The sequence below is a fragment of the Tympanuchus pallidicinctus genome, unplaced genomic scaffold (assembly GCF_026119805.1).
Source record: "Tympanuchus pallidicinctus isolate F22 unplaced genomic scaffold, pur_lepc_1.0 scaffold1, whole genome shotgun sequence".
Classification (NCBI taxonomy): domain Eukaryota; kingdom Metazoa; phylum Chordata; class Aves; order Galliformes; family Phasianidae; genus Tympanuchus; species Tympanuchus pallidicinctus.
The window spans coordinates 72,922,958-72,946,340 of NW_026294618.1; the positions used below are offsets into that span (position 1 = coordinate 72,922,958).

The 23,383-nt window shown below is 35.0% G+C and overlaps 1 long non-coding RNA gene across 1 annotated transcript; it reads left to right on the forward strand.

The window, feature by feature from the left end:
- Nucleotides 1-5,151: 5,151 nt before the first annotated feature.
- Nucleotides 5,152-21,997, forward strand: LOC128083697 (uncharacterized). Its single transcript, XR_008208159.1, has 3 exons — nt 5,152-5,223; nt 11,043-11,229; nt 21,894-21,997. It is a non-coding gene; the product is annotated as an uncharacterized LOC128083697 (long non-coding RNA).
- The last annotated feature ends 1,386 nt before the right edge of the window (nt 21,998-23,383 follow it).

Here is a 23,383-nt window from a genome sequence, read left to right on the forward strand (position 1 = left end):
TTCTTTTTTTTTTTTTTTTTTTTTCTAGTCAGAAAAGCTAGTAAGAGCTTTGCAACTGTTCATCAAATCTGCAGGTTGTTTAGTAATTTGAGATGTCATCCGAAAACACTTATTTTTAGAAATGTGACAGTTTTGGGGAAAACTCAGTTACTTTCCACTGTCATATATAAGAAATTGAAAGTTACAGAGGAGTAAAAGTTGCTTTGTTCATCTTAAATTTAATGATTTGACTGCCTTCTCTACCTGGCAATCTACATTTTGATTTAAAATAAATATAAGGTAGAAATAATTAAAATGTAAAAATGCTTGAAGTAATTTCATAAAACATAATATTTGTTAAGAGAACAAGTTATTTAAAGTTACTTATTTGTATTACTTATGTAAGAAATGAGTGTCAATAAGAGTTTGCAGCAGAGGAATTTGAAATAGCTGAACCATAAATGTAACTATTTGATGACATTGGTTACATTTTACTGCAGCATCGCCAGCTAAGAAACGGGGGCAATTTAATCCATATATAATTTGAAAAGAACAGGGATCTAAAAACAAGAATGCTTAAAAAAGTAAAAGGTATGCATATTACTACTTATCTGTATAATTTGTATTTTGGAGTGAGAACATACCATGAAATGCTTCCATATTCATCCATTAAAGCTAGTTTTATCTGAAAGGTCGGTGCTATCAAAAGACGGTTCTGATCTAGAATGTCTGGTTTATGTTAATATATATTACTAGGTAATGAAAAATGACGAAATAGAAAGATCTTCTGTTCTATTTCGTGTTGCTTGTTGTTATTCATTTTCCTTGGTGTCAAAAACTGGATCAACCTCTGTAACAGCATGACCTTTGCAGAGCAGTATATTCCATTTTCACCATTTGTGGAAATAAGTAGCATCACTTACCGGTATGCAGAATTGTTTGCTGCTTGATGGTAGCAGTCTCACTGAAATTAAGATGGATAATCATAGCTTGGGCAGAATGCAGAAATAGTTGCAGCTTCATGGAACCTCTTTCTGACATCTTTTCTTTTACTGAATAATACCTAAAGTAAATCTTTTAAGCCTTTGGAAAGCTGGTATGCTTACATGTCTGCTGAAGACAACAACAATATTCTCAGCTAGGAGTGTTCAAGTTTGTTTTAAGATATACTGACCAGAGAGCATAAACACAGCAAGATGTGTTGCTTTAGAAAATTAAAACTGCTTTAAATGTACCTGCCAACATGGCACATTAAAAATGAGGAAACCTGATTACACTTAAATGATCTGTTGAAGAACTATATAAGCAGCTGATCTCTCTATGTGCCATAAATATGACCAGCAATGGATCTTTGGCTTACCCTGTGTACTCCATGAACCTAACATGTTCTGAGCTTGCAGAAGAGAAAAAACACTTGCATTATATACCTAGATCAACAGCATTATTAGGACAGATCAGTCACGGAAGAGCAGTTCTCATTGCAACTCATCAGTAAGTCACCTGTAAATTCAAGGTTGGTGAAGTTATGTGAAAAGCAGTACCCTGGCAAGAAAAATACGTGCACTACAGTAAAGGAACTGATTCCCTCAAATAAATATATGGACTGCCAGGTGCTATACACTGTCATTTCTTAGAACAGAGCAGTGACTTAGCACTGTCATCATCTGAGTTATCTCCTTTAATTCAAGAGCAAGCAGATCCCAACTCTAATTGTGCTAAATCTGCTGAGAAAGGCATTCTTTTTAAATTGTTCTGATTAGCTTTGAGCAGAGTTCATACTGAAGCACTGAAATAAATACACATTTTCTTAATTATGTCTTTTACTCATTGCCATATTGTATTGGTTATTGTCATGTGCACAAGCACTTTTCTTAAGTGCTTCAAAAGTCCAGACTGTTGTGTAAAATGACAACTTCTTTAGGCAGAAATGACTGGAATGAGCAGTGCTCTGCAAAAAATATTTAGACGTTGTACAATAGCTTGAAATCCTCTTTTTCTTTTTTTTTTTTTTTTCCTGTAGGAAAAAGTAAGCCTTTTTGTATGTGCTCAGCTTTCATGGTGGAGACTTATTGCCATTCCATTCTTGGGACACATTTTATTCTGTGTAAGGATGTTAATCAATATCACTTACAGTGTTGATGAGTATGATGCAGACAATTTCTCAATGGATACTGGTATGTAACTGGACCCTACCAATTAATTTCCCATATATCACAAGATTTTTACAGAGGGGGAAAATAACTCTGCTCTGTTTGAATTATTGATCTACAGTGTCCATGAAAGACATTGAAGGCCAAATCTTAGTCTTAAAAAAAAAAAAAAAAAAAAAAAAAAAAAAACAAACACAAAAACCAGAAAACTGTTTCTGCTCACAAAATAAGATAGAATTTGTAGACTCAGAGGCAAAAGAACAAAATACTTGAAGATTATCTGTAAAATATAGAATTATGCTCTGAAAATGTTTAATGGAAGTAACTAACTTAAAGAGTCAGTTTTTCCGCTGTGCCACTTGAAGGATATTCTATATGAAATTAAATGTTTGTCTGGCTTTGCTTTTTCATTGCACTTATTTAAGATAACATAGTGGAAAAATAAAGGACCATTACTCATCTTGAGATACTCAGTATGGTTCCACTCCTCATAATATTATTTAATGTTCAAATATAAGTAGGAAGGAGGTAGAGATGGTTATTCTGTCTCAAAACAAACAAACAAACAAAAGCAGTTTCCTGAAGTTTTAGCTTTTATGTTGAGAAAATAAAACCAGAATGTTTTGTTTCAAACTCAGATCTAAGGTCTTCAAGTTGATTAGTTAACTGAGTATACTTAACACTGGATGATGTTTCCTAGCCGTGCCCAGGGTGTTGTTTGGGAATGCACTTGTCTGTGTGAGCAGAATTCTAAGGAGGATTATACACAGTGAAAACTCCCCTGTAAATAAAATTGTATTAAATGCTCCGAGATGAGAACAATTATGAAGATATAGCTTGATGAGGTGATTTGCATTTTAAGTCATGTTATGTACTGCATTTTAATACAGTTAAAATGACATGTTGTACATCAGCCCTGAACTGAACATTTTTGTTTGCTCAACACTTTTAAAATGAAGCATTTCAGCATAATTCAAACAATTGTCTTACCATATGAAAAGATTCTAAATTTTGTCTAAGCAAAGAACTATGTATGAGATATACATCTTACCATGGGCTGGAAATTTGAAGCTTGATTAACATTAGATTGAGAAAAAATTCTTGTTGAGATAGTCTGAGATTTAGTGATTAGGGTATCTGATTAAAATGCCTGTTGCAACATGCTTGTGTTTATACTTCTCGTTGGCATGCGGGGGAAGAAAAGTGCTGTTTAAGATCGAGACTAAGTGATGCATTTCTTTAGGCCCATGCATGAAAGGAGAAAATTTGTATGTTATGATGTTATGCTGGTGCTGAAAGTTCCCAGGAGTACATGGGACTTTACTCAGGTCTGTCCTTTGGGGTAATCTTAGGGGGATAAAAAGTTATTTCAATATAGAACCAATAGTCAAATTAGCCAGTTTAAATTATAGAATGTCCCCAAGATAATCACTTGGATGCCTCAAGTGACTATGCAGTTCCCATTGGATAATCGCTAGTGGTAAACTGTACACATCTTGTTAGAAGACTGTAAAGTACCTTTCAGCATGCACTGTTCAACCATGTAGTGCAGCAGATACGTACTCAGACCAGTAAAGTCTGAAAAGAGCAGAGAGACAGTGATAATTACTTAACATTATTAGAGTCACAGGTATTAGATCAACTACAGTTATAATTTCTTGCCTTTCTAAGCTGGAACAACTATACTTGAAATTGTCTAGAAAAGTAGCCTTGTTTAATTTGTCCCTGTCTTAATCACTAACTTAACGTGATCCATACAACAAGAATGAATATTCTGATTTGTAAATGTCACAACAAATGTATATTTTCAAAATAATGCTTTTTAATGAGAGCATAGCTTGTTCCAACACATTGCTAAATGTCAGCTACTCCAATCTCAAATGATGCAAATGAGCATCAGGCCACTGATTTCAGTGATGTTATGCTAATTGACATGGGCTTAGTAGTTTCATCCCATATATTCCATAACCAGAGGAAGAACACAGATTTGTGAATTTATTTTATTAACAGTATCTTCTAATTTGCTTTTCTTGCCAGATTTATGGGTAATAAGCTCATAAACCAGTATGAATTAAAATAAATGTAATTACTGAATACTACCTATGCATCTGCTGCTCAGAAGTTGTTTTAATTAATTACTCTGCTGCTTGCTCAGTGTGAATCTGCCAGATGCATTGTCATCTGTAAGCTTCCCTGTTTCTTGAATGAACAGCTTTGTGAGTGTTAAGTTTTAATAACTGTGTCCTGCAGCTCTATCCTAAATGAGTTTCAGCATATGAGCCAAGAAAAAGCTTCAGGCTCTGTACAACCTGGTTGGTGTCAGTAAATGATAATAGCATGAGCTCCAAGAACTAGGGACGTTACATGGTAATCACTAGTTTTGAAAACGCAGTGTGTCGTTCTTTATTTTGGTTGACAAAATATTGTGTTTTAATGGTGTTTTTAATATTTTCCTCTTTAGTTATCTTTCTGATGTGCACGTCTGGCACTTTTATGCAGCTGAATTCAAATCTGTGAAACACTGGTCATGTGGAGAGTTTAGTATCCTTGATGAGATTAAAATCAAGGATGGATCATAAGAAGTGAAAAATGCTACTCATCTGGAAAGATCAAAACGTTCTCTAGGGAACACCCTTGCTCTCCCTCAAGAACTAGTGCCCAAAATTCTAGCCTGGAAGGCATTGACAGCCAGGTACATTGCACACCAAGAAAATTACTGGAATGTACTATTGCTTACAGAGAGAAAACCGCAGAAATGAGTAGGAGGAATAATCCTACTTTAGAAAATACCAACTTTAAATACAATAACTACTATTTACATGGGATAATTACATTTTTTTTTCTACTATAAATATGAGAACTTTGCATACAGAAATTGAATACTGGATATATGCTGAAACTTTTTTTATCATCTGTTTGCTGTAAAAATACTGTAATTAGAGATTTGAACACCATAAATCTTTGCAGAGGTGGTTTTTTTTTTCTTTTTTCATGAATTTTGTATTCACAGAATCATAGAATTGTAGGGGCTGGAAAGGACCTCCAGAGATAAAATCCAACTTCCCTGCAAGGCTCCCTACAGCAAGCTGCTCAGGTAGGCATCCAGGTGGGTCTTGAATATATCCATAGGAGAATCCACAACCCCACTGGCATGTATATTATTATTACAAAAATTCATGAATGGTTTTAGTGCTTACCATCATGTCTAAGTTAAAATGTGCCAGAAGATAATCCTGCCTACATTTCACCTGGGGAAAAAATAATTCCATTCATTCAGAGGGTTTACTATAAATCCTGTAGATTTTCCTCTAAGGATTCAACCTACATGAGCCTTCTCCAAGCATCTTCCCAATTATTTGGGTCAGAATTTCATCATAGCTTGTTTAAATGTTCAATTCCAAGTCAAATTTTGAAACAAAAAAGAATCTGAGCTATAACTGAAACTGAAATTAGCAGGTGCTAAAAATGTTCATGATTAGATCTTAGATATTCAGCACTCAAAATCCGGCTTCGTTTCTAAAGGCTTTTGCTTTATTTTTGTTATCAGCTGGTCATAAAGCAAATGTGACAGTTTCACCTGCCTTTGCTTCTGAGGAACTTATTCTACAGTATGAAATATTCTTAAAACATATTGTAATAGTGTTAATTACTACTTTGCACCTAGTATGGGCAAATACTCGTCTGATAATATATCTTCTGTTTCTCACTGTCCATTGTGCTAATGCTTTATATCACATCAGTAGATTGCAGATTTAGGCTTTAGGCTCAGGAGTTAGTTCACTTGCGATCAGAGTGACAGGGTTAAAGATAGGTATGTTTTCAAGATGTGATCAGAGTGCTCAGGGGATTATAGAGTTCTCTGTACATGTAATTTAGTGTATAAAATATTCACTGATATCACTATTGATATTCACTTATGTCACTATTGATTATATTTTACATAACATTACCATGCATTACAGATTGACTTTCTGTGTCATGGATGTTTTCAGTGAGACTATGTGCTCCTTGATCTCTAATCATGTAAGTGAGGAAGGACATCCTAGACATCTTACTATTAGGGTAACATGAAAAAATTTCTCTTATATTCAAGTGTATGAAAACACAACATTGAAATATTTTTAAGTTAAATAAGCTAGTGTATATCTTAGAGGTATATGGGGTCTAGGCTTAGTTTCATCTTTGCATTAGGAGCTGAAGAGGATTGCTCTGTTCAGAGGCAGTCAACTACATACCAGCTCATACTCACGCTGCCTTTCATTGAAAGCCTTTTATTTTGCAGTTTTTGTGCATTAAAATAAAGATCATATGATGTGGGTAATAACACACATAGATTTTAGTCATAGAACACTCTATTTGGGATCACAGGCATTACCAGGATTTGCTACCAATCTAGTGTTATTTAATACCTTTGCTGAAAATCCATGAAGAAGAGTTTACACACTCTAGCTTGTTGATTTTTTTTCTATTAGTATTTTTTTTTTGAATATAATTAAAAAATTGAGTGTATCTGTAATACTTTCAGAGAAGAAAGGTTCTGTGAGAAGCTTGCTGTCTGCAGGTCCAGTATAATAGCTGGAACAAGCTGTCATTGTAAAACCCTCTTTGTAAGGAAAAACTGCAGAGGACTTTAATTTTAAGTAGTATGGATTCAAACTTATTGTGAAGTATGTTAGAACACCTACAAAATAACTTTTTGTGCTTTGGCTCCTTGTTTGCACAAATATTTGGTGATATACTTAGTTCTTCCCACTAGTTTAGTTCTTTCTACTTTTCATTTTGAAACTGTCTTTCACAATGCATCCTGACTTACTGAGGATGCACTTTTGCAAGGTGTTTTCTGTCAAAGTAAGTTGAAGATATAACTGGAGTCCTCTTTGTCATTCCTTTCCCAAAACCCTTAAAGGAAATAACAGATCATTTCTGCTTAATTGCAGCTGTAGCACACTGCTTATAGGAAAAAACAACAAAACAAACGAACAAAATCCAATTGTGTATGTATATATAAAAGAATTAGGACATAAATATGTACTTGAAGATTCACTTTGATCAATTCAGTTGCATGAGAAAAAATGCAAATGTAAAACAGTCACTCAAAAAATGTTTCTCATGCATTAGCCTAATGAGAAAACTATAAATACCTTATATCTCCTGAAGCAGGACTGTGAATCACAACCTGTAATAGACTAGAGAGCAGAAATTATGGAAAGCACTTTTGCCTAAGATTTGCTGTGAAGATGGTTGTTCTTGGAGACCATTGTCTTAAAGAAATTCAAAGCTTCTATTTTCTCAAGGGCCATTTCTTCCTGTCCCTGAGTTTTCTTATTCTGGCATTCTAATTCCACTTAATTGCCTTTCATTTACCCAGCAGAGAAAGAAGAGGTGATGCAGGCTTTTTGAATTATCTGTCAGAGGTGGAACTGAACAGAGTGTCTGAACTGGAAATGGAGGGTTTTTTGCCCATTCCAAGTTCAACTATATGGACATGAAACCAGATTTGGAGCCATGTTAATATTTGTCACTAGAGCATGATTGGATCCTTGAAGAACCGACGAAATACCATTCCAGTTTAGGTTAGGGAAGCTTAACAGCTGCAGTGCCAAATGCTGCCATGGAACTGTTTTCAAGAGATTATCCTGGTTAGAGCTTGTACAGGAAGACAAGCGTGCCCAGTAGTATTCCTTTTTGGTGGCAATTAAGGAAAACAAGACTGCTCTGAAGTAGATCTAAAGGCAACCGCTTCACGTAAGTCTTTTTGGCATGCCGAAGAACTGATTACTCTCACATCCTTCAAGCACATGATGTTTACCAGTAACTGTGAATTTCCATGGTCTTGTAGCCTCCATCCTCTAGTATTTTCTGGGAGTAGAAAGGGCAGTCATTTACTATAACTGGGCATGAAAGATTCTGAGGAAGAGGTGTGCCCAGAAGGATCAATGGGACTCAGTGATTGGGAATGTTCAACAACGAAGTGAAGCAGCCTTGCAGGGAGCAAGGAAGATGCAAAAACTGTGGTACAGCAGACAAGATGTAGTCCTGTCTCGTAACCACTGATAGGCTGGGTGGCAGACCGTACAGGAATTGCTACTGCTGAGTAAGTTCTTGAGGGGTTATTGTACTGGTAGCATGCAGCAAGGACACAGAAGTAGGAATGCAGCTGATTCTGAGCAAATTAATTTTTAATTTGGCCAAACATTCATTTTTAATTCAGTTATTGTGACCTGGAGCACAGATATTTTCAAGCCATGAGTTGCTGAAGAGAATGTAAAAATTACCCTTTAAAAGCACTTGAGTTTTATTAAGCACTTGTGTTTAAGTACTTATTTGTGTTTTATGCTTTTTGCTTTTGGTACAATTATGCCATCAAATATTAGTTTATTAAGTCTTTTTTATTTCTGGTATGCACTGCCAGCACTTTGTTAATTCAGGCAGGCTGCTTCCAATGCCTGTTCTTTGTCAGAATGTTTAGGGAGAGACAGCTTCTCTTAAACTCTGTATTTCACATTCTCTTAAATCCTCAGGACACTGGCTTTTCTGTCTGTCACATTCCCCAAATATGATCCACCTGGTGATGAGATATTCACTGGCAGACATAAGAGACTTATCTGCGGTAATTGGAGAAAATATTTTATGATGATTCTTTGATGTTTGTAGACAGTTCAAAGTTACTCCCATTTTAAACATGAATAAATGATGAAAAAAGTGAGGGAAGTGTCATGGATATGAAAAGATGTATCAGTTGAACAGCTGCTATTATATGCTAAATTTGCTCTTTCCATATCCTACTGCTTCCTTCCAATCAGCATGCTTATCGGCTTCTTGCTGAAGTTGAGCATTTGTCAGAATTTCATAAGTAAATGTCACTGTTGGATGCAGAAAGGTATGAACCGGAGTGCAGTCAAAGGAATCCATGAGTAAGTAGTGTCTGGTCTTAATCTGGTGAGGTATGCCCATTAATTTATCTGAGTTGAAATTCCGTCTCTGTGAGCAGAAAAATATTGCAACACTCTTTTATTAATTGCAAGTGTGTGAGATAAACGTCTTTCTGATGATTTTCCTTACCCTCTGCACATTAAAGGTCTTGTTTTCATCCTTTTCATGAGGACCCCATCCCACCTGACACTTCTAGTGTATATATAAGGGAAAAAGTTGTGTCAAAAATTTGTGAAGATATCCAAAGATCTGAGCTGCCCTCTCACGTATTTGTGGATGATCTTTTGCATGATGACTATGTGGAAGGAAGGAATCAATTAAGTGAGTCACTGCACATATAATCCAGGCATGGTAGAGCAAAATGAGGTTACCAGTTATGGTTTTCAGATAGCAGATACATCATGGAAGACCTACTCTGATATATAATTAGGAAATAAAAAGACTTTGGTGTGAAACTTATTAAGTTAGTAATTGAAACTCGCATAGGAAATTGAGAGAAAGAACTGGGTATGCATTACTCATGCATACTGGATACACAAAGGACTGAAACATACCAGATTGTTATGTAGTAAGTGGTAAATAAATTTCATTTAGTGCAATGTCTTTGATTTGAAATCCAGGCCATTGAAGTTAGGTTGTCATTTATAAGAAAGTTCCTGTGCTTGGAGGACTGGTAAATTTTTATCAAGCAATGTTTGTTGTTGTTTATCAGACTCTTCCTTACTTTTGCACTAATGTTTGTTTTCATTAACTTTATTTTATCTTTTCTAGCTTTCCATTCTACTAGTAATTGTGAACGTATTTCTTTCCTCTACATATTTGCTATTGGTATAATGATGACATGATCTGGAATGACTCTTGGAATATGGCCACTCATTATTTCTGTGAATATGATGGTCTCAAACGAGAAGAAATCTGGGGGTGGGGAGGACACAAAAACCTAGCTACTTCATCTCACTGCTCATAGGGATCAGATAGCCTGATGTCTTAGCTAGTGCTGGGCATTTATTTTGAGTCAATGACCCACTGAGCTATATCTAAGTAGGATTTAATACCCTTGCTTCTGCAGAGGAAAAAGAATCTGTCTCTGCCTCTCATCTCTTCCATGCGTGCCGGTGCCTGTTAGAGGAAGACATATGGCTGGGAACTGATTTGCTTTGGTATCATAAGTTTAAACAAAAAAAACAAAAAAAAACAAAAACAAACAAACAAACAAAAAAAAAACAACCAACCAAACAAACAAAAAAAAACAGAAAAGTAATGGTTTTGGACAGTGACTTAGATCAACTGTGAGGACACATCCACAAAATGGAGACCCCTGTGAAGAGAAACTTAATTTCTGTTGCCTACTGCACATCATGGCTGTGCTATCTATAGATTCAGGCTGGTTAGTTCAAATGGTCTGAGTGTCCCCACAATTGCATGGCTTACCTACCTCAGGAATAGTGCAAATTACTCATTATTTTTAGTTGTGCTTGGCCTCCTTTGTGATTTATGTCTGTTTTGTAGAAAGCTAGGGTGGAATGCTGCTGCTGCATGGCCTGGCTATTGGATGGCTGGCAGCACAGACCACCCTGGGCTGCACCAGTAAAGAAAACTTTTGGCTATTGTGACCTCTTTTTGGTAAATTCTCCCCCATTATCCTGGCAGAGTGTGCTTTTAGGTTTCAGTAAGTTCAAGATTTTTAATATTTATTTGACTGCTTTCCTATTAGAAAATAAGGAGGCAGTTTGTTTTCTAATATCTGTAAGGATCTCTTTATGTTGCGAGATCAACCTTCCTAAAATTAAGCACCATCTTTGCAAAGGGGGATGTGGAAAAAGTCAAAATTATGTAAAACTGTACTAGAACATAGAGTCAAACAACTTTGAGTTTGTGTTCATGCTACAGGGCTGTCCCAAGGCTGTAATTTAAAAGTGGCTCTGAGTTATATTTCTGTAATTAACAGCTCATCTTTGCTTGTTACTTTCCTTTTTGTAGGAAAGCCAAGTCTGGTAGGATGCTAACAATACAGAATGAGAAGGAGATGGCCAGCGGAATTAAAAATGAAATCCTGCCCACTGAAAGACACTTCCTGATTCTGGAAAGGAATAACACATCCTGAAGCCAAAGGAAGAGGATGAGCTCAGGAACAACTCTGAAGAAGGGACAGGGATAAATAAGGCAAGTGAGGTTGGTAACTGAAACTATAGAAAGCAGGTGAGAAGAATGGCAGAGGTATCTAAAACACTGCATTTCGGCCTTGGATAAGCAAAGAACTAACATATACATAATGATTATATATATATGTATTTCAGAGGAAATTTGTATATCTGCTAGATGTTTACACTTCAGCAACAGGATCAAATGACAGAGCAACAGATCTCTTTGCCCCCAATAATTAAAAAGTGTTCTAAAGTATGATTTTGAATCTTTGCTCATTATATATGTGCCAAATTCTTCAGTAACCACAAAATTGTGTAGGAGATGAGGAAATTCAAATTCCCATGAAGATAATAGTTTGCAGGTGTGGTCAAAGAGTAAAATGTGCAACAGCATATGCAAAATGATAATGTACAATATTCATAACTGGGTTAGTGTGACAAATTTGAAATAATACTGAAAGCAGACTGATATGGTAAAATAGTGTGGATAAGACTTATTGGCATACTCTGTCTGCTTGGTGCTTCATTGGAGTTTACGTCTTCATGCTATTGAAATGGAAAGCAGCTAGAAGTTAAAAGGGGAATATGGACTACCTTGGTTTTTCTATTTTTTTCTTTTTTTTTTTTTTCTGAAGTATTGGAAACTTTAAATCAAATACAATAGCACAGATTACAAAGCTTACATCTTCTCTATACTCAGTTTGATATGACAGACTGAATTTTCACAGAAACCCCTACAGTTATTTAAAACCAATCTACTGTTGAACATAATTGATATAACAAACACCATCCACAGGCTGTCACTCATCATTTCTGTGTAAGCAGCCAGAGACAAAGAAAGCATGATTTACAGCCAGGAAGCAGGCTGATTGATTGCTGGAATGGGTATGCTTGTTCTGGGCCAGAACCTCAGCTGTCATCCTGCCTTTTTCTGTTCTATTTGAGGGAGTTCCCCTAATTTGGAGAATTCAGGTGTTACGTGGAATTTGTGTGACAGGCACTGTGAAGGGTTACAGTGAAATTCTATGTTGTATTTTTCTTGGTGGAGCACCTTCTGTATGCTGTACAAGGGAGCTGGAGAAGCTGCTTCTCAACTGTCCCAGTTGAGAAGGGCCCTCAATGAAGGGCCCTCTATTTCAGCCTTAACTGACTCCACATAGGTGCAGCTCAGATGCAAGAGGGAGAGCCCAATGATTTCTGATTTTAGAACACAATCACCAATTAAAATGTTTTATATATTTACTAGGATTGCTAGAGGGATTAGCAGCTAATCTTTACTAATCTCAAGGACACACTGGGGTAAGAGTGATGCTTTAGTCATATTTCCAGTTTCCTGAACCCCATGTGTGTTCTAAGGGTAATGAATTTTCTTATTTGTGATTATTTGCAGCTGATGATTGTATACATGAAAACTCATTGCATCAATTGATGTTACTGCCTTAACTGCTCAGTACAAGTGTTCTTTCAGAAATAATTTTTGCTTTGCATGCCAGTGAAATTTTGGTTGATTTCAGACTTGTTCCAATTCAATGGACTTTGCTTATATAAATACTGTGTTTTGACTACTTAAACCAACATAACTCATTTTGAGTAAAATAAATTGTAGAGTGATTGCCTCAGAAAGGCTGATCAGCAGATGGAACTGAGAAGTGTCTTCCAACTGATGTCATCTGGGAGTGTTAAGGTTTTTAACTAGTGCATATGTCAAAAGAATGTGTGTACACTAGCTTGTTAAGCCTTCTGGAGCATTCACTCTCATCTGGTCATCTGCACAATGAGAACTATGGGCCTCTGGTTGGGATTCAAAGCCTTTCTCTAACAAATGAAGGTAAACAATGTGGTTCCAATCATCAAGGGAAAGACTGTATGTGGTTATTTATTTCATTGTCTCCCCTTTTATGTTAACTTCCATCTACACATAAGACAAAGAGGTCATTGCCAAATTGTGCAGAAAAACATTCAGTGGATCAGATCTATTAACTAGAACTGGAAGAAAGTGAGAGAGCTAAATAACATGGAACAGTTGCAAAACAAGTACATAGAAAAGGAATTTTAGTTTAAACAAAGCAGGAATATGTATTTAAGAGATGTTATGATTTTTTTTGTTTCTTTTTAGTTAGTTGGATTTTGTTCTTGTATTTTCAGGGAGGGCTATGTGCTTAAGAACCTCACTTTCAATGCTACTAATCCCTTTCAACTTAATAAAACTGCTTTGCTAATCGGTGAAAGCAAAAGGAAAAAAAAAAGGGGGGGGGGATATTACATTCACTATATTACAATGAATGAGTGGATTATAAAACCAGTAGTCAGCACCATCTTACTGTGATAAGACCTACCATGGACACTGAAAAAGTGATCACGCTGTATGTGAGACACTGCTAAACTGGATTACTGAGAAAATCTTGTTCTGTCTTGTAGCCGACATTAGGATAACAAGTATACAGACAAGGGTTAATTTATTTAGATAACATGCAGACCAGAATGTCAGACCTTCTGTTTTATCTTTATTTTAACGGAACTGGAATAAGACATTTCTTTGGAAAACGAAGAAAAACATTGAATTTCTTTCAGAAGTTGAAAGCAGGGAGGGAGATTGCATGTCACTCTTGCAAATAGTTGTTTGAATGAGTGTCTTGACCATGGGGGGAAGAGGGGAAGTGAGGGGATGGGACAGTAAAGGGCAACTGATCTTGCTTATTATTAATTTAACAGAGTGGAGTTATTATTGGTGTTACTACTCAAGATAGGGCATGTAAATGAAATTTGCCTTTTGATATACAAAATTCAAGAGAAATTTTGTTGGCATTTTGATTCGCTTTTCTAGTAGCAATGCATACAAAGTCGTGCCTAAGAGATGACCATTTATTTTATATTGTTTTCTTTTGATTTTAATTTTTTTTTTTCTTTGTGTAACAAAGCTGAGATGTGAGGTTTCACACCTAGCCATAGTGAAAATGTTGACAGTTTGTTTACCCTTTGATAAATTTCGAAGGAACATCAACAGGAGCATTCTACTCAGGAAGAGTATCAGAGCTCCTGCAAAGCAAATGTTACAGTCCTTAAAAAACAGTTAAACAGAGGACATTAATCTCTTTCAGAAACAGAGAGCAGTTGATGGCCTGTTGCCTCTGAGGTTGCTGAAAAAAATCTGTCAATTCGTTACTGCAGCTTTTTCTCCATTAGTTATCTCAGGTAACAAGTCCTTTCAGTAGATGCATTTGTACTGAGAGGGTTAGAAATTCAGTTGTGTTGGCAAACTGAAACACAAAACAGTCGCTTGAGGTGACAAAACAGACTTTTTGGTAAGCAGACAGAGGTCTTCCAAGCCATCAAGAATGTGAAGCTGGAGGAGAAGTGAACTGATCTATCTAGGTCTCATCATGGAGTGAAACTACGTGAAAAAGGATTGAATTCACAGATCCTCAATACAAACACTAATCTCTACCAACCATGGAAGACAGTGTATTAATACTACTTTTTTTGTTTCCCCTGGGATTAGTAGAGAAAGCATTGATATTAGAATATTTTTATTTAGTATTCTCTCTTCTCTTTGGCTTTTGTTCCTTAATATGTCAGAATTTGTGTCTATATAACTTGATTCATAGTAGGAGAAACAAACTGTTTCTATGTATAGTTGTTTCTATTTCCCCAACATTCAGATTTTCTTCCCTTCCTTGCACTACAAACCAAATGAGCATCATAATTGCAGTGACTTCCAGAAATGTTAAGTTCTCCTACTGCATTACATCAGGTTATAAGAGTATAAAAAGAAATATAGAAGACAGATTAATCTTATTGCACAAGATTCATATGACTGCTTTAAGATACAGAAACAAAACCAAGACCTTAATGACGCTGGTCCTAATAATATCTTCATTCTAACAGACCGCAGAGAGCTATTGCTGAGGAGGGTCTGTGAGAGATGCACTTGTGTAAAGTTTTGCATTGTACATATTCATTACAATTCTTATTACCTCTCTGTGTTGAGGCAGTGACCCAGGCTTTATACTGTAGAAGAGGCTGGAGAGTGAAAGACAAATATAGCACAGATATTGGGTTGAGTGGTCAATCATATCACTCTTGGTTTACATTTGGCATCAACATATCATTCTAGTTCATGGTATAGCACTACTACCTTTCATAGCTCAGCTGAAAGTGAATTGAAACAATAACGAGGTGAAAGAGAATGAAGCTGCAGGTAGAAGTATGAGGAGGAGAAGAAAGTTATTTGTCTGCATCCTTAAATCTGTAGGCAAAAAGCTGCTATCATCCTGAATTGTCTAGGCCATTTCTATGAATTGCTCAGACAAACCTAATGATACATTTGGGATATGTATTTGCAACAGGTAACTGATAGTTTCAGAATATGGTGGAAATAGTGAGTTAAGGATGCTTTAAAGCAAAGCTTTGCATCATTTGACAGTGGAAGTCCCTCTAAGTTTCTATTTGCTCCTCCTCTAGTATATCTCTTCCACCTAATTGCATAAATCCTGATCCTTCTGCTTGTCTAAAGGCCAGGAAGCTTTAAGATTTCAGAGCACAGCATGGAGCACACCATATATTCCCATTTCACATTTGTATATTAGAATAGTATTTGAAGTTAATTTAGCATTTGATAAAATCTAATGTCTTTAAGGCTTAGCTTATTTACCTTTCTTTTTTTATATAACATTTTTCCTTTCTGAAATTCATTGAAATGTGTTTAACTCATCTGAAAATGGAATAGCAGAATGTTTTAGCTGAAACTGTTAAATCTTTTTTGGACAGAGTGTATTTCTTTATCACTATTAGTTCCAATGAAATACTTCACATTTAATGCAAATAATGATGTATTATGCAAGTAATAAAAAAGCTGAAATATGATGTGTTAATTATTGTAACAATAGTACTAAGGGATAATTTATTATTGTGTAATGGTCACAATAAAAAGAGGCAGAATATCTGCCATGGTAGTCTGTCACACTGTTCTCCAGCTCTTAGTAAAAAGAAAATGAAATAAGGAAGTGTTAAGTTATACTAGTATATTTTTTATTCTCCAAATAGTTTAGTGGAGACTATTTTACAATAAGGTCAAGAAAATCTTTGTATCCTCACTTGTAATTACAAGTCTCTCTATCTACTCGCAGATGTGACAGCACAGCATCTCCACAGCATTTTCAAATGCTTACAAAGAAAAGCAATATTTAGATGTCTTTTAATAAATTTTTCCTGTTCTCTTAAATCAAGCATTCCTCTTGACACAGTTGACCTATGCTGAGGCTATCAGCAGGTGACCAAGCTCAGCTGAAGAAATTGAAGCAAAAAGTAAAGGACAAAGGGAATTAGGACTCTTTTTGAGTATGCTGGTAGCCTTATTGCCATAAGGTTAATGTTTTCCTCAGGACGAGCATTAAAGATATCTGGAAGCTGCTGCCTTTGTGAGGTAGTCTATGAGTTTTATTTATTTTCACTTTGTTTCATTTCACAAAACAGTGAAGAGAGAGAGAAGGGCTCAGAAAGAGGAGTGAAGTTGTGTTCTCTGGGTGTTTTTAATCCCAAGTATCAGTGGGAGTGATCAGTAGGTTATATGATGAAGCTGTCAGCATAAAATGAAAAAGCAAGACTTTTCAAAAGGACCTTGTGCTCCTTTTAAGAAGTCTTTTACAGATTTAGAATTCCTGCAGAAATCTGTACAGAAGTCTGTAAGTAGATTGGATGAGTTCATTCCTCCTTTTTTGATTTTTTTATTGAAAGCTTTTAACTGGCTTGAATGTTTTTCATCTATCTTTAAATGTAAAATCACTATCTGTGTAGTCTTCACTGTGATACTTTCCCAAGGAACGCTACTTTACTGGGAGTAATTGGTCAATACTGAATCTCACAGGATTATGCAGATAGTTTCTGTACAATTCCAGTTTATTCACAGAAAATTTGCATGCAGATGTTCAATGTAGGTTGCAGGTTATTTTCTTTACTTTTAGAAAATAATCCAAAAGAAAAAAGCCTTAAAATTGCATATGTGGTCTCAATTCATGCTGTTTCTGAAAGTCTTTCTTGAACAGTTTCAGTTCCTCAGTTGCCTATCCAAAGGAAATTCAATGGTTTCATTGACAGTTAGATTTAGAACTAGAGATGAGGTACTGACAGCAAAAGCAACTCCACTGATGAAATATAATATCACATTTAAAGGAGCGTGTTGCTTAGCATAATAATGTTGTTACTTTTTGTATCTCAAAATGAGATGGTATAATCAGAATCAAAATTCACTACATCAACTGGAAATGTCCTTCCAAAATAAGGGTAAAAGTGTGCACGATTGTTTATTTCTCTACATAATTTAACCTAAAATCCATTAAGAGAAGAGAGATTGCAGAACCATGCTTGCTGCTGTTTCTGCACATTTTTAACAATTCTGGACACAGTTATGAACAAAGACCTTATACCTAAGTCTCAGACCTTATACCCGAATTTATGCACATTATTAAGGCATCTAAGTTCAGACTAAATTACCCTATGCTTATTGCATTTCCACAGGAGAGAGGCATTTATTTCTGGGTGTAACTGTTACCAGGTACAGCTTACTCTGGTACCTGTCTTGGGATGTGGCAATGTGGCAGCATGTCCTTTCTCTCCTTTCAAATGGAATTTCTTGCACTTCTGATTAATGATAAACATTTTCAAATAGTAAGTGATTTGTCTTATCGTATCACTACAGACTACATTTAAAAGTACTGCCTTGTTAATAGTCTTGTCTGTTTGGCTGCAGTCCAGAAGATACAGCAGTACACTGAACAGGTATGAAATTTATTGTGTTATTTTTGAAGTACTGGGTAGTTGATTGAAAGATCAGTGAATGTTGTGTAAAATTTCTTGTGTAATCATTTGTGCACAGATCTATGGAGTTCTCCAAGAGCCATTTGTGAAGATAAAAGCATGTATGGATAGCTATATTAGCAATGTATCCATTACAACTATGGCAGATGATGTAATAAAGGCCATCCCTTCTCCAAACTGAGTGTAGAGTTAAAACATCATGTAATAGAGAAAAAGCAATATCAGACTCAAGTAGAGAAGATAAGGCAACAAAACTGTATCTGAACAGGAGAACTAGTATGGTAGTAGAACAATAACCCAGAACTGCTTTATCTATTGTTTCCAATTAATGAAAGACAGTCTTTTGCTCAGTTTGTGTTGTCTTGGATACCCTCCAGCTATGATGAAGTCAAGTATGCTTGTTACCGAGGTTTGTTAAAGCTCAGAAGCTGCTGATAGATTTCTTACTTGAAGATTTAGAGAATGTGTGGCACTTGACTGTAACTTTTCTTGCTTACCTTAGCAGTGTTACACCACAAAATAAACGAACGCAGCTAGAAGTGTATCTGACAGCAAGTATGATGCTTGGCTGCTACAGAAGTTATTTGGAGACACGTTGGCATAAATAAAACTTGAAAGGCTATTCCCCAAAGACATTCGTTTCTGGTTTGGTTGTTTGTTTTTTTTTGGTTTTTTTTTTTTTTTGGTTTTTTTTTTTTTGGTTTTTTTTTTTTGTTTGTTTTGTTTTGTTTTGTTTTGAATGCAGAGTGATTTGTGATCCAGTCTAAAATGCAGGAGATCTTACACAGGCAAAGACTACTCCAAAGGGTGTGGCAAAATCTTAAAGATAAAAAGTGGAAGCAAACTGTGGCATACCTTTTTTTTTTTTTTTCTCCCAAATAATCTTTATTTCCCACTAGTATTTAAAGTTGTAGTTGCTCACCACTACAGATAATGTGTTTTCTGAAATGTAGAGTTGTTTTTTTTTTCTGTTATATAATGTCTCAGAAATCCTGATGGTCAGTTTTACAGTCATGAACTGGGGAAGTAAGATGTCTCCTGGATGCTACAGGCACTTTTACTTTCTTCTTCATTTTGACTTAATGATATCTATTTCAAAATCTTTCTTCTGTCTCTAGATTTTTTCATATCTTCAAGTTTGCTAACAGTTCTATAAAGTGTTGCAAGTTAAGAGAGTGAACTGAATGAGAAGTTTGGCTTAGAGTGCTCTGATGGGATGGATTAGTAACACAAGATGCTTTTTTGAGCTACAGCCATCTGTGACACCACTGCCACTGAAAGTGATTCTTAGTCTTCTGCTCCACTTGATGTGGGAAAACAACATGAGACCAACTGCAGATCCATCTCTGTCTGTCTAATCATTTTGCCTACAAGTCTTTTGTCACTTGTATGACATAAAAAGAAAGTAAATAGCATACAGTCAAAACTCTGTAATTATTAGATGAGAGAGAAAGTGAACTGTCTTCTTTTTAATTTTTTTAATTATTACTTATTAATTGGTGTTTTTATCATTCAGGTGTATAATTTTTTATAAAATGTTTTTGCCTTGAAAATAATTTAAAGTTTCAGATAAGAGAAGGAGAATTTACTTAAAAATGGAGAGGTCTAGTGTGTTTATTAATTCATTGTAGTTGTGTGACAGACTTGGTTGTTTTGAATATTTGTCTTGGATTTAAATCATATTATAAAGTGTACCTAACTTTTGGGCTGTAGAATAGCATCAGTGGGGCTATTAATAAGTGTGAAATTGTTACTGAGCAGAAAGTTTTATATGACCAATAAAATTGGAAACATAGCTGTATGACTTTTTAACAAGCCATCTGCTGTTGTACTGACAGCAGAATATAATCCTGCTTTCCTCAGTCAGTGTGGGAAGCAGAACAACTTGAGGGAGGATACTGTAGTGGAAACATAGCAGCCTGACTCTGAGAGGGAATGAACTGAGAAAATAGTTGACCAAATATCTCCAAACTGGAATTCTGTTTCCATGGGAAGCAGGAAGAAGGGTTCTCTTTGTTAGTCTGCTCATAAAGGATAGAATTGCTAAGAAATTCAAGTATTACCTTTGTAAAAGTAACATTTCCAAGCACGTGTTATTTCTTTTGTCATGTCTACTGTCTTAAAACACTTAAAAAAATAAATCGCACTTCCAGAAATCTGTATAAGACATTTGTTTCATGGTATACAAAAAGTAAGAAAGTTTTGTTGTTGGTTTTTTTTAAAGTGCATTTGGGTGAGGCGGGGGATGAGAATGTCCTTCTTGTTTTATAAACTTGGTTTTATAGTGGGCACAGCTTGTGGTTAAAGATAACACAGTATCCAGAAGCCAAACTGTTTTCATTGGATAAAGAAAGTGTTACTTTTGCACCCTCAATGATAGAAGTATTTACATTTGTTTGTATCAAAAAGGAGTTTAGTTTACTCACCTAAATGGTAAGTAAATGGTGAAGTTTTCCAGACTCTGATGTTTAAAGGAAAATGTCAGCAAATTTAGAACAGTAGCTTGTACACTGAAAAATTGCATATATTTTTTAAAACCTCTATAGTTCCTTAAGTCAGAGTTTATATAGGTTTGCTACCCAGTCCTTTGTTGTTAATAACTATGTTATTTAACTGCATGATGATATTGGTTTAGGGTAAGCATGTAAATAACCTCACAAAAACAATACAAAAAACAAACAAAACAAACAAACAAAAAAGTCTTTTTGCAATATAAATGTATTCAGAAACAAGGTAAAGCAGTTTTCTTTGTATCATCTATCACTTTCTTAAAAAATTCTTGTCTTTTTTTCTTGCTTTTTTACCTATTTATTAAATGGCCATTTCAGGCAGAAAGGGGTCCATGGGAAAAATGCATCAACATGAAAGAGTAGCCTCATCAATGATGTCTCTTGGGTAGAATTTATTATAATATAATATATAATATTATATATTTATAATTATATATTATATTATTGAATGCAAAGAATCCTCTCTCTGAAGTTAGCGCACAATTATTTTGATACTGTAAACTAACAGAATAACTGTGTTTATCAAATTCTTTTGATATTTGAAAGTACACATACTTGCTCTACCAAGTGGATCTCCTGACAAATATGAAGATACTACTTTAAAGAGAGGTTTTCAATGAAGTGATTATAAGAACAGGTACTTGTTTCCATTATTAAGGAAACACAAACCATGTTGTTTGCCACAGCATTGTTTTCTGTGCAGTCTCTATCCTAACTGTTTTCAGGCAAACGAGTTTTCTTAGTGTAAACTATTACACATTTCACCATATGCAGTTTTCTATTACAAGTCTGTCATCATTTACTTTCTAAAATAGTCTTTCAAAGACTTTTAGAACACGTTATTTGGACCTACAGGACTATATATTTTCTATTCTAGCACTCATTTATTTGAAGAACTGATGATTTATAACAAAACAATTTGGATTCTAATGGAATGGGGGATTTCTCTGGAATTGTAATATTTTATTGTGAAATATAAATATTAAGATTAGGAGTTATTTCTCAATGACAATATGCAAGAGAATCTAGATGCACATAATTATTAATAAAAATTTACATTCATATTATTTTGTGGTTGGAAAGAGACTTCTCTGAGAATTTCTGGGTTAACTAATATTTTCAATTCTTAAAATCAAAAATTAAAAATTAAATTTTAAAACAAATTTTCCAATGTGGTCTCTGAAAGCTGGTGATATATATTTAGAAACTGATGGTGGAAACAATCAATGATGCTTTTTCTTTAAAAACTAATTAACTTTCAATTAGAAAAAAATGACAATTTGCAGTGCTTAAGATGAATAACAAAGTCTTATCAATGGCACAATTTGTTTAACATTTAACATTCTTTAATTTCTTTCAGGAAGAAATCAGTGTATGCCACAGGCAAATCTGAATTCAGGAGCCAACCCCCTGAAAATTTGACAAGTTTACAGAGTTGAAGATTACTGCGAAGTTCCTGTGAATATTTGACCGACCATCTCTGTGAGTGACAATTACTACTGATACCTCTAGAAAATATTTATACAATAAAATGACCTTCTCCTTGTGTAACAAGTTTGTCTAAGACATGTCTATTTTTCAAGATAGAACTTTCATTCTTAGTTTCAAACTTAGTGGAAATGCTTTCCTGCTCAGAAGACAGAGTTTTGTCTGCACAAAATTACAACCAGTAATAGCAATTCATCCTTGCAAATAATTACAACAGATTTTTAACATAATTTTGTTGGACTAGACTTTACTGAAGCTGTGGACAGTTTCAGCTGGTTTAGAACACAGACCATGAAACATTTGCAATTCATTTGTTGTCTAGTAATAAGCCATGCACTTGCAGAAACCAATTCTCTATTCAGCTGAATGTTGAATGAAGGATGGGATAGTGGAAGAGCAACATTTTTTCCGGTCAGATTTTTGTGATATATTCTCTGACTTTTATGGTAGGTAGACAAAATCAAAGCTCCAAAATCAGAAGGGAAGATTTCACTAATTTTCAGGGGAAAGAATTGACATAAGATAATTAGTGGAAAAAAGTATGTTCTTCAAGGAAATAGCATGTTTTATGAAAACAAAGAAAGATGGAACTGTGCATTTTAAATTTTATTGCAAACATTTTATAGTGTCTTTACATATACATAGACTCATTAATTCAGTAGATTGTCTCCAATGCTAAATCTAGTCCTCTTCAAGTTGCATGAGAACATTTACTGCTTTGTCAAGTAAAGCTCTGGAGTATTTAGCCAAGCTCAGAGACCTCTACAAGTTGTGTACAAGTTTTGTGAGTATAGTTTAATGAATTTTAATCTCTTTGACATAGATGTAGTTTCTTTTCCTTTAACTGCTAGTCTTTGATAAATTTCTGTGCAAGAAATATTGTATTCACTCCAATTCCCTATTATTCTTCATTTCTGGTAATAATTAGATTAACATCTGTGCATGTGTCTATGTGCATAAGGAGCCAGTCATAAGTATAATAATTCCATGTAGGAGAGAAGATTATATTGCTTATCCCCAGCATGTAACTACCAAAGTTTTGGTAGTTATCAAAATATGCCAGCGTATGAAGTATGTCAGCAGTGGCATTTAACATTAGAAAGTATGCAGATGAGGAATGATCATTCAATATAACTTAAAAGCTCAGTCATCTTGCTATTATTCTCTGAAAATGATCAAAGACGTGATTAAATCACTGAGATGCTCTTGCCTGGGCAGGAGAAGGTATAAAGAATAGCTATTTAAGGCTGTGTGGATAGGGTGAAAAAAGTGCTGTGAGGCTAATCCTGTTTCTATCTGTGACAGTGCTGAACCTGTGTTTTTTTCAGTCACAGCAGATATCACCATAATTTTTTAATATCCTCTC